Source organism: Equus przewalskii, chromosome 26 (assembly GCF_037783145.1).
Source record: "Equus przewalskii isolate Varuska chromosome 26, EquPr2, whole genome shotgun sequence".
NCBI lineage: Eukaryota > Metazoa > Chordata > Mammalia > Perissodactyla > Equidae > Equus > Equus przewalskii.
In genome coordinates, this window is record NC_091856.1 from 1,720,880 (window position 1) to 1,733,071 (window position 12,192).

The 12,192-nt window shown below is 35.7% G+C and overlaps 1 protein-coding gene across 4 annotated transcripts in view; it reads right to left on the reverse strand.

Moving 5' to 3' along the window:
- Nucleotides 1-12,192, reverse strand: part of RNF38 (ring finger protein 38) — a 161,324-nt gene that overhangs the window by 131,858 nt on the left and 17,274 nt on the right. The window lies entirely within an intron of this gene.

The following is a 12,192-nucleotide window of genomic DNA, read 5'->3' on the forward strand; positions in this document are numbered from 1 at the left end:
TAACTAGATCAATAACTACTGACTTAGAAAGAAATCCAAGATATAAAATTGAAAAAAAAGTTTCAAAACAATATGCATAGTATGGTCCCACTTTTTATAAATTTATGCACATACACGTATGTGCATAGTAAAACACACACATACACGAGTATACACACCAACCTGTTCTCACTGATCTCTGCAGAATTCAAATAAAGGGACTCTTATTTTCTCTGATACATATTTCTGTAAAGTTTGAATTTTCAGTAATGTGTATTTTTGTAAGCAGAAGACAATAAACATATACTTAAAAAAAAAACTTTTAAGGCATACAGAAAGAATTTAATAAAAGTGAGACTAGAAATCCCTGAATCAGTGTGCAAAAATATAGAAATAATAAATCCAAGAATAAAAGATAATCATTTAAAAAAAGACAGCAACCATCACTTGACGGCTTACTATGTAGTAGGCACATACATTATCTCATTGTCATTACATCTATTTTACAGATGAGGAAACAGAGACAGATTTTAATCTAATCAAAACAGTACAAAATACAGCTTAAGATTTTAAAAGCTGTTAAAACCAAATTTACAGAGGAAATTTTAAAAATTAAAAGAACATAATGAACTCACTCATACTTTTTGTAATGCAGGAAAAGGATTTAGTTTTCTAAAATGAAATCTAATTCACCAAAATTGACTACTCACCCTCCCACACACACAAAGAAAAGTGATGGGAATAAACTAAGCAACAAATACAAACAGTTACTGTCCCTCCTCCCAAAATGAGTAGTTTTCCATGTTATCAAAATCTTGACATCAAGAATGGCACAAGGAGGCAAAATTACAGGCTTCTCTTTTGTGAATATTTACCAAAGCCCTAAACACTAACAAGTCAATCCAGTACTATGAGATTTACTCCAAAAATTTAAGAATAATCTCATACTGAAAATTGATTAATATAATTCAGCACATAAATAGGTCAAAAGAAAAAATCTCTAAGGGTAGATAACTGAGTTGAAAGGTATTTGACAAACTTATCCTGAGAAAAGTGCTTAATAAATAAAAATACTTCTTGGGGCTGGCCCGGTGCCCAAGTGGTTAAGCTCACGCACTCCACTTTGGCAGCCCAGGGTTTCGCTGGTTCGGATCCTGGGTGCCGACATGGCACCACTCATTCAGGCCATGCTGAGGTGGCGTCCCACATGCCACAACTAGAAGGACCCACAACTAAAATATACAACTATGTACTGGGGGGATTTAGGGAGAAAAAAGCAGAAAAAAAAAAAAAAAGATTGGCAACAGTTGTTAGCTCAGGTGCCAATCTTCAAAAAAAATAAATAAATAAAAATAAAAATACTTCTTTAGCTTGTTAGGTTTCAGACCCACAGCCAACCCCACAACAGATAGTGAAGTGCACCTGCGGCAGCCTCATTACACTAAAGTCATGTATGTGACTTTTTTCTGTATGTTATACCATAGCCAATGAAATAAGAAAGAAAAATCACAGAAGAAAAATACTGAACAGGAGTCTAAATTAGCAACATTTGCCAATAATAAAGTTGTCCAAATGGAACACCCAATAAAAATTTATGAAAAATTATTAAAATAACTAAAATAGCTCAGGAAATAGGGAGGTTTTTAAATACATACACAAAATCAACAGCTTTTCCTAACATCAGCAAAACTCAAAGAATGATGCCAAAAGCAAAAAGAATGTAAAATACTATGGAATTGATAAATGTGCATATACTTATTAAAAAAGGCACATACTTATAAAGACAGAGTTAAGTGGAAACAAATCTTGTTAATAGATGAAAAGACTCAATAGTGTGAAGAGATCAATTATTTCCAATTTAATAAATTTAATGCTTTTCCAATCAATGTATCAATGGGATTTCTGTGGTAATCCTGACAAAACATTTTAAAAATATATCTGGAATGGGGAAAAAAGGTATGTGAGGAAAAGCCAAAAGTCTTTTTCAAAATAAGAATAACTACAAGGATTTGCTCTACCAAGCATTTATCTGTATAAAACTACAATAAGGAAAACTGTAAAAGTGGTGCCAGGACAAAGACAGATCACCAGAACAGGATGGAGCGCAGAAACAGATCTAAGTATTAATGGAAATCCAGTATATGACTAAAAATGTCAAATATATAAGAAACTGGCTTAACTGTGGTATGTCCATATCAAATACAATGGGATATTGCACAGTTATTAAGAATGAGGTAGATTACACTGATGTAGAAAGATGGTCACAATAGAATACAATATAAAAAAATTTATAGAATAAGAAGTACAGTATGATCCCTTGTGTGTTAAACATAGATATTTACTTGAGAGTCACGCTATGTATAGAAAATGTCTGGAAGGAAACATAAACCAAAATAGTACTACCACTACCTCTGGGATTATAGTAGAGAGACTAATAAGAATCGAGAATCCTTCAGTTAAGGTCCCAACAGTAAAGAGATGACAAACTCAAATTAGAATAATTTGAAGGGGTTTTATTTATAAAAGGAATAATTACTCAGTTGGAAGGTGAGGCCTACAAAAAAATACAAAGGATGGAACAGGAACCAGGCCTAGCAAAAGGAGAACAATCACCACTCTGGCACCAAAAAAAGACAGGAGACAAAGATTACTAGAAGTCAGGTAATCTAGGACAGTATCCTCTCAGAGGGGAGGGGATAAATGTTTTGACCTCATTCTCCTTCTTCCCTTCAATATCCTCTTAAGGCTGAATCCAAAAAGAAGCCAGGAGACCTGGGGAGCTCTTTCCCTGGAGAAAGAGAGCCAGGTGAGAAGGGATGATGGATAGATATGGAGAGGTAAATGGAAGATATCTGGCCCAGATTTCTCTCACCTTTTTATAAAATTAATTACATAAATATAAGTACAATCTATTGATTAAAAATTAAAATCTTACACAGAATGATAAAACCTCACCCTTCATAATCCTGGTTCCTTCTCCAGAAGTAGTCATGTTTATTATCATAATTTTGGTAGGGTTTGTTGATTTTTTTTGAGACGAGACACACAAACACTCACCACAATAAGACACAGAGAATTGTTTTTTCTGTTGTCAGTACCACGGCATATATTCCGACTCCTAGTGATCCTGTGGACAGCAGAGCAAAACCCTGCCAGGGTCTTGCACCATCCTCTCACCTTTGGGCGCTATATCAGACAATGCTCCATTGCCAGACACAGGGTTTTCATGGCCAGTTTTTTCCACAGTGAGTGACCAGGTCCTTCTTCCTAGTCTGTCTTCGTCTGCAAGCTCCACTGAAACCTGTCCACCATGGGTGACCCTGCTGGTATTTGAAATCCCAGTGGCACAGCTTTCAGCATCACAGCAACAAGCAGCCGCCACAGTATGACAACCAACAGACAGGTGGTGAGGTTCTCTGGCAGGAAACAAACCCAAGCCGAGGTGGTGAGTGCAAAGAATCTTAACCACTAGACCACCAGGGCTACACACTACGTGGTAAGTAGGAAGGCAGAGACAGAAGAGAGTCACAGATAATATTTATAGTTTGGAAAACTATAAAGAGAAATAGCCACAACGGGAAAAGCAGCCGATGACCATAAGACTCTGAATGTTAAAATTCTGTTTTGAACTGACATCATTATCATTATTAGCAGTATGCCTTTATAAAAGCAACAAAATATACCAGAAAATTTCATAAATAATTATTAAATACAAAAAAGTACAATTTTATTAGAAATTCTTGTCTTAAAGAGATAGATGGGCTTGTATTTTCTATCACTGTGTAATAAACTATCGTAGAATATAGCACCTATAAATAACAAACATTGATTATTTCACACAGTTTCTGAGGGTCAGGAATCTGGGAGGGCTTCACTGGCTGGTTCTGACCCAGGATCTCCCATGAGGCTGCAGTGACGCTATTGGCAGGGGCCGCAACCACTGAAAGCTTGATGGGGCAGAGTAATCTACTTTCAAGGTCACTCACACGGCTGCTGGCAGGGGACCTCAGTTCCTTGCTACATGGGCCTCTCCAAAAGTTGCTCAAGACACACAAGTTGGTATCCTCCAGAGTGAGTAATCCAAGAAAGAAAGAACGACCAAGACACAGGCATGGTATCTTCAACTTCACTGAGATACAATTCAGATACCACACAATTTACCCACTTAAAATGTACAGTTCAATGGCTTTTAGTATATTCACAGAGTTGTGCATCCATCTCCACTACCAGTTTTAGAACATTTTCATCATTATCCCCCAAAAGAAATTTTGCACCTTTAGTCATCACTCCTCAGTCCTCAACTTCCTCAGCTAGAGGCAACCACTAATTTCCTAAGTTTTGTCTCTACAGATTTGCCTATTATGGACATATCATAAAAATGGAATAATACAACATGTGGTCCTTTCTGACTTCTTTCACTTAGCATAATATTTTCAAGGTTCATCCATGTTGTAGCATATATGCATACTTCATTCCTTTTTATAGCTGAATAATATTCCATTGTATGGATATACCACTTTTATTTAGCCATTTATCAGTTGATGGACATTTGGGTTGTTTCCACCTCTTGACTACTACAAATAAGACTGCTATCAAGACTCATGTACAAGTTTTTGTGTACACATATGTTTTCGTTTCTCGAGTATATATACCTAGGAATGAAATTAATGGGTATATATACCCAGTATATATATTACTGGGTGATACACTAACTCTCTGTTTAATCATTTGAGAAACTGCCAGACTGTTTTCCAAACTGGATGCACAATGTTATATTCCCACCTACATTAATGGAGGGTTCCGACTGTTCCACATCCTCACTAACACTTTTTATTATCCGTCTTTTTTATTATAGTCATTCTAGTGGGTATGAAGTGGCATATCATTATGGTTTTGATTTGCATTTCACCGATGACTAATGATATTGAGCATCTTTTCACGTGCTTGTTGCCCATGTGTGTATCTTCTTTGAAGAAATGTCTACTGAGATCCCTTGCTCATCTTTTAATTGGGGTTTTTGCCTTTTAATGCTGAGTTGTAAGAGTTCTTTCATATTCTAATGTGCTTTCCAAATATTCTCAACTTGTGTCTTTTCACTTTCTTGAGAGTGTCCTCTAAGGCACAAAAGTTTTTAATTTTGATGATGGTTATTTATGCTTTTGGAGTAATAGCTAAGAAGCCACTGCCTATCAAAAGTCATAAAGACTTACACTTATGTGAGACTAATAAAAGTTTCTCCTTTTTTTGTTGAGGAAGATTAGCCCTGAGCTAACAATCCTTTTTATTTTTCTTTGCTGAGGAAGACTGGCCCTGAGCTAACACCCATGCCCATCTTCCTCTACTTTACATGTGGGATGCCTACCACAGCATGGCTTGACAAGTGGTGCATAGGTCCGCATCTGGGATCTGAACCAGTGAACCCCAGGAAGCCAAAGCAGAACGTGCAAACTTAGCCACTGTGCCACCAGGCCAGCCCCAATAAAAGTTTCTTAAAAATTCAAAATCAGGAATAAAAATGTGCTCACTAAAGATTCTAAAGGAATTATAAAGATCATAAGGAGATCTACAAACAATTATGGTAATAACTCTGAAACTTTAATTGAAATAGAGAAATTCCAAGAAAAGTACAACTTAAAAATGACACAAAGAGAAATAAACAGTCCTACAACTAATAAAAACGATTTAATGAATTAAAAACCTCCTCACAAAAAAACATCATTTGGCTTCATTAGTCAGAATTCTAGCCTTCATAAATTCTTCCAGAGAATTTTAAAAAAGAGGATACACTCCTCAACTTATTTTATGGGAAGCATAATCCTGATATAAAACCCAACAAAGGCATTAAAAGAAAGGAAAATAACAGGCAAAGTAATTCATGAATAGAGTGGAACAAACTGCCTGGGAGTAAGATGGAGTAAGCACATTCCTCCTGGTCTTACGCACTGAATGAAACTGTAAAACCTAGCCAGAAAGCATGGAGCAGAAGCTATCAGAGGACTCTAAAGAGCAGACAGTGGCAGGACAATTGGGGAAGAACAAAACATGAAGCACTGAGCTGACAAGGAGTTCACCATTTTTCATCCTCTGGTGGTCCTGCCAGTTGGCCTCAGAAATGGGCACAGCTATAAAATACATGGCAGAGAGGGCTAAGTAAAGCTCTAGCTTTCTGGCTCAAGAACCAAAAAGAGGAAAGCCAGGGAACTGAGTAGTACACAGGAAATCATGGAGAGGGAGGAATATGGGAAAGTGACCCCATAAAATTGTTAACAAAATCCTGGGCTCAGCCCTGAGCTGTTCTTAGGTTGATCTGGTCCTAATCAGCATGTTTTTAGAATGGATTACCATCATCTAGGTCTGAGAATGGCCACTGGGTGGCAAACACATGCGACAGATCTGAACACCATTGCAAAGTCTGAAAATTGAAATTCTAACCACAGCCCACAAAAGTTTGATTGGAGCTTACGTTCTGAAGCTATTAAGTCAGTTGTATACTAATACAAGGATATCAACATTCTTCATAGGATTTCAACAAGAGCCAGAGTCTCATAGCATAATATTCAAACTGTATTTAAGATTCAATCTAGAATTCCGTGGCATATGAAGAACAAGGAAAATCTCAACTCTGAAATAAGAGACAATCAACACACGACACTAAAGCAGGTATTATAAAAATGCTCTAACAAATAATTGCAAAACAACCTTGGAACAAATGGAAAAAAAGAAAGTTTCAGTAAGGAAATGGAAAATATAATGAATAACAAAATGGAAATGTTAGAACTGGAAATAAAAAGAAGAGAAACTAAAAACCCACCGGATAAACCTGAAAGCAGAATGGAGATGACAGAGGTGAGAGTCAGTGGACATAAAGATTGATCAGTAGGAATTAGTCTGAAAAACAGTGAGGAAAATAAAATTAAAGGAGCCCAAGGGACCTGTGGAACAATAAAAAAAAGTCCAACAGTTATTCTACCAGACTTCCAGAAAGAGAGGAGAAAAATGGCAGAGCTAGTAAAATAACTGAAATAGTAACAGCTAAGAACTTTAGAAATTTGCCAGAAGACATATCTATACAGATGCAAATAAGCTCAGTAAAACCCAAACAAGATAAAGCCAAAGAAATATATAGCCACAAACATTGTAATAAAACTGCTGGAAACTACAGGAAATAAAAAATCTTGAAAGAAGCCAGACAAAAATAACATACTACTGACAGAGAAATAATTTGGGTGAATGTTGAATTCTCATCAGAAACCATGAAGGCCACAAGGAGGAAGCACATTTTAAAGGTACCGAAAAAAAGAACTATGAAGCCACAGGGTGAAGTGATAGAAGATGATACTCCAAGCAGATGGCAAAGAAAAGAAAGGAGGTGTTGCCATACCTATATTAGACAAAGGAGACTTCAAGATAAAAAAAGATAATGAGAGACAAAGAGGGCCAGAATATAATGATAAGAGGGACAGTCCACCAAGAGGACATAACCCTTATGAATATATATGAACCTACCACAGCAGCACCAAAGTACAGGAAGCAACTATTAACAGACCTAAAGGGAGAAATTAACAGCAACACAATAATAGTAGGGGACCTCAACATCCCACTTACATCAATGGACAGATCATCCAGACAGAAAGTCAACAAGGAAATAGTGGAATTAAGCAAAAAACTAGACCAGATGGAATAGAACACTCCATCCAAAAACAGCAGAATGCACATTCTTCTCAAGTGTACACAGAACATTCTCAAAGACAAACCATATGTTGGGAAGTAAGGGAAGCCTCAATAAATTTAAGAAGATTGAAATCACATCCAGAATCTTTTCCGACAATAATGAAACTAGAAATCACCTACAAGAAAAAGGCTGGAAAAACACAAATATGTAGAGACTAAACAACATGCTACTGAACAATCAATGGATTAATGAATAAATCAAAGGAGAAATCAAAAAATATCTGGAGACAAATGAAAATGAAAATACATCATACGAACTCTTATGAGATGCAGGAAAAGCAGTCCTAAGAGGGAAATTCATACCAATACAGGCCTACCTTATCAAACAAGAAAAATCCCAAGTAAGTAATCTTAAATTACAACTAACAGAACTAGAAAAAGAAGAACAAAGCCCAAAGACAGCAGAAGGAGAAAAATAATAAAAATCAGAGTAGAAATACATGAAATAGAGACCAAAAAAAAAAAAATAGTAGAAAGGATCAATGAAACTAAGAGCTGGTTCTTTGAGAAGATAAACAAAATCCACAAACCCTTAGCCAGACTCACTAAGAAAAAAAGAGAGAAGGCTCAAATAAATAAAATTAGAAATGAAAGAGGAGAAATTACAAAGGAAACAACAGAAATACAAAGGATTATAAGAGAATACTATGAAAAACTATACATCAACAAATTGGACAATCTAGAAGAAAAGGATAAATTCTTAGACTCATATAACCTTCCAAAACTGAATCAAGAAGAAATAAAGAATTGGAATAGACCAATCACAAGTAAAGAGATTGAAACAGCAATCAAAAACCTTCCAAAAGATAAAAGTCCAGGATGAGATGGCTTCTCTGGAGAATCCTACCAAACATTCAAAGAAGATTTAATACCTATCCTTCTCAAACTATTCCAAAAAATTGAAGAAGACATAACACTTTGCAACTCATTCTATGAGGCCAACATCACCTCAATCCCAAAGCCAGATAAGGACAACACAAAGAATGAAAATTACAGGTCAATATTGCTGATGAACATACATACCAAAATCCTCAACAAAATAGTGGCAAAGCAAATACAGCAATACATTAAAAGGATCATACATCATAATCAAGTGGGATTTATACCAGGGACGCCACAATGGTTCAACATCTGCAAACCAATCAATGTGATACTCTACATTAACAAAATGAGGAATAAAAACCAAATGATCATCTCAATAGATGCAGAGAAAGCATTTGAAAAGATCAAATATCCATTTATGATAAAAACTCAATAAAATGGGTCTAGAAGCAAAGTAACAACATAATAAAGGCCATATACAACAAACCCACAGACACCATCATAATCAACAGAGAAAAACTGAAAGGTCTCTCTCTGAGAACAGGAACAAGACAAGGGTGCCCACTCTCACCACTCTTACTCAACATAGTACTGTAGGTTTTGGCCAGAGGAATTAGCCAAGAAAAAGAAATAAAGGTATACATATTGGCAAGGAAGAAATGAAACTCTCACTGTTAGCCCATAACATGATTCTATATACATATAGAAAACCCTAAAGAATCCATCATAAAACTCTTGGAAATAATCAACAACTATGGCAAAGTTGCAGGGTACAAAAACAACTTAAAAAATTCAGTTGCATTTCTATACTCTAATAATGAACTAGCAGAAAGAGAAGTCAAGAATACAATCCCTGGTGAACATGATGTAATCTACACAGAATTTGAAATATATTACGATGTACACCTGAAAGTTATATAATGCTATAATCCAATGTTACTGCAATAAAAAAAACAAAAGAACTATCTTACATTTAAAAAAAAAAAGAAAAGAATACAATTCCATCTACAAATGTAACGAAAAGAATAAAGTAGGAATAAATCTAAACAAGGAAGTGAAAGACACAATGAAAACCGTAAGACATTATTGAAAGAAAATCACTGATGACATACAGAAATGGAACGATATTCCATGCACATGGATTGGAAGAACATAGTTAAAATGTCCATACGACTCAAAGCAATCTAGAGATTCAATGTAATCCCAATGACATTCTTCATAGAAATAGAACAAAGAATGCTAAAATTCATATGGGGCGACAAAAGACCCAAACAGCTAAGGCAATCCTGAGAAAAAAAGAACAAAGCTGGAGGCAATCCCTGACTTCAAAATATACCACAAAGCCAAAGTAATCAAAACAGCATGGTACTGGTACAATAACAGACACACAGATCAATGCAAAAGAATTGAAAGCCTAGAAATAAAACCACACATCTACGGACAGCTAATCTTTAACAGAGGAGCTAAGAACATTCAATGGAGAAAGCAAACTTTCTTTAATAAATGGTGCTGGGAAAACTGGATAGTCACATGCAAAAGAATGAAAGTGGACCATTATCTTACACCATACACAAAAATTAACTCAAAGTCGATCAAAGACATGAAAGTAAGACCTGAAACCATAAAATTCCTAGAAGAAAGTATACAGGCAGTACACTCTTTGACATCGGTCTTAGAAGCATCTTTTCGAATACCATGTCTACTCAGGCAACAGAAACAAAAGAAAAAAAATCTCCAAAACCGTCAGACAAAAAGAACATATTACTGACAGAGAAACAATGATTTGATTGTTGAATTCTCACAGAAACCATGAAGGTCAGAAGGAGGTGGTGGCACAACATTTTTTAGGTTGCTGAAAAAAAGAACTATTGAGCCAGAATTTTATACCCCATGAAATAACCTCTAGCAATGAAGATGAAATAAAGACATTCTCAGAAGAAGGAAAAGTAAGAGAATTCAGGCCCAGCCGACATGCTCTAAGAGAACTGCAAAAGCAAGTTTTTCAGAGAGAAGGGAAATGACAACAAATGGACACCTGGAACATCAGGAATGAAAGAAGAGAAACAGAAATGACAAATATCTGGGTAAATATAACAGACTATTCTTTTTCTCTTGATTTTTTTAAAAATATGCTTTATGTCTGAGAGCAAAAAAATATATAAGTGTCTGCCGGGATTTTCCATGTGTGTAAATGTAATACATATATAAGCCAGCTATCACATAAAGGGGGAGGGGGAGGGAACAAGATGCCAGTAAAGTTTTTATATTCCACTCAAAGTATTAAATTATTAATTTTGAATAGACTACAATGTTCAGTACGTATGTTATAATCCCAAGAACAACCAGTGAAAACTTGACACAAAGAGATGTATGTAGTCAAAACCCAATAAACCAAAATGCAACACTAAACAACATTCAAAGAACCCTAAAAAGAGGCAGGAAAGAAGGCAGAGGAATGAAAAAGAGGGGAAAATGGAGAACAAATAAGAAAATGTTAGACCTGAATCCAAACATTATCAGTAATTGCATTAAACCTAACTGTTTAAAAGGCGCCAATGAAAAGATCAGAGGTTGTCAGAATGAGTAACAAGACATGAATCAATTATAATCTGTCTACACGAAACTCACTTCAAATATAGCGATACAGATAGGTTCAAAGCTAAAGGATGGAAAACACACTGTGCAAACACTCATAGCAGACAGACTAGATTCAATGCAAGGAAAATTACAAGGGATAAGACTACAAAATGATAAAAAGGCCAATTCACCAAGAAAACACGACAATCCTAAATATGTAAGAAAAAATAATGACCTCAAAATACATGAAGCAAACACTGACAGAACTGAAAGGAGAAGCACACAAATCCACAATCATAGTTGGGGACTTCAACACTGCTCCCAGAAACCTCTGTAGAACTCACAGAAAGAAAATCAACAAGGATATAGAAGGAATGAAGAGCACCATCAACCAACTGGATCTAACCAGCATTTAGAGGACACTCTATCCAATAATAGCCCAATACACTTTTTTTTTCCTGTGTACATGGGATGTTCACTAAGACAGACCATGTCCTGGGTCACAAAACAAACCTTAAATTTAAAAGAAGTGGGAAAAAGTACAATGTACGGCCTCTGTCCGTAACGGAATTAAAGTAGATATCACCAATAGAAAAGTAAGAGGAAAATTTCTTTGGAAATTAAACAAAACACTTCTAAAATAATACACGAGTCAAAGATGAAGTCTCAAGAGATATTAGAAAATATTTTGGGGGTCAGCCTGGTGGCGCAGCAGTTAAGTGCATACGTTCTGCTTCGGCGGCCCAGGCTTTGCCAGTTCGGATCCCAGGTGCAGACATGGCACCACTTAGCACGCCATGCTGTGGTAGGCATCCCACATATAAAGTAGAGGAAGATGGGCACGGATGTTAGCTCAGGGCCAGTCTTCCTCAGCAAAAAAAAAAAAAAAAAAGAGGAGGATTGGCAGCACATGTTAGCTAAGGGCTAATCTCCTCAAAAAAAAAAAAAAGAAAATATTTTGAACTGAATGAATGAAAAGAAATATAAATTTTGTGACATGTAGTTAAAGTCATTTTTAGAGTAAAATTTACAGTATTAAATGTTTATATTATAAAAAAAGAAAGGTCTCAAGTAAATACCAGG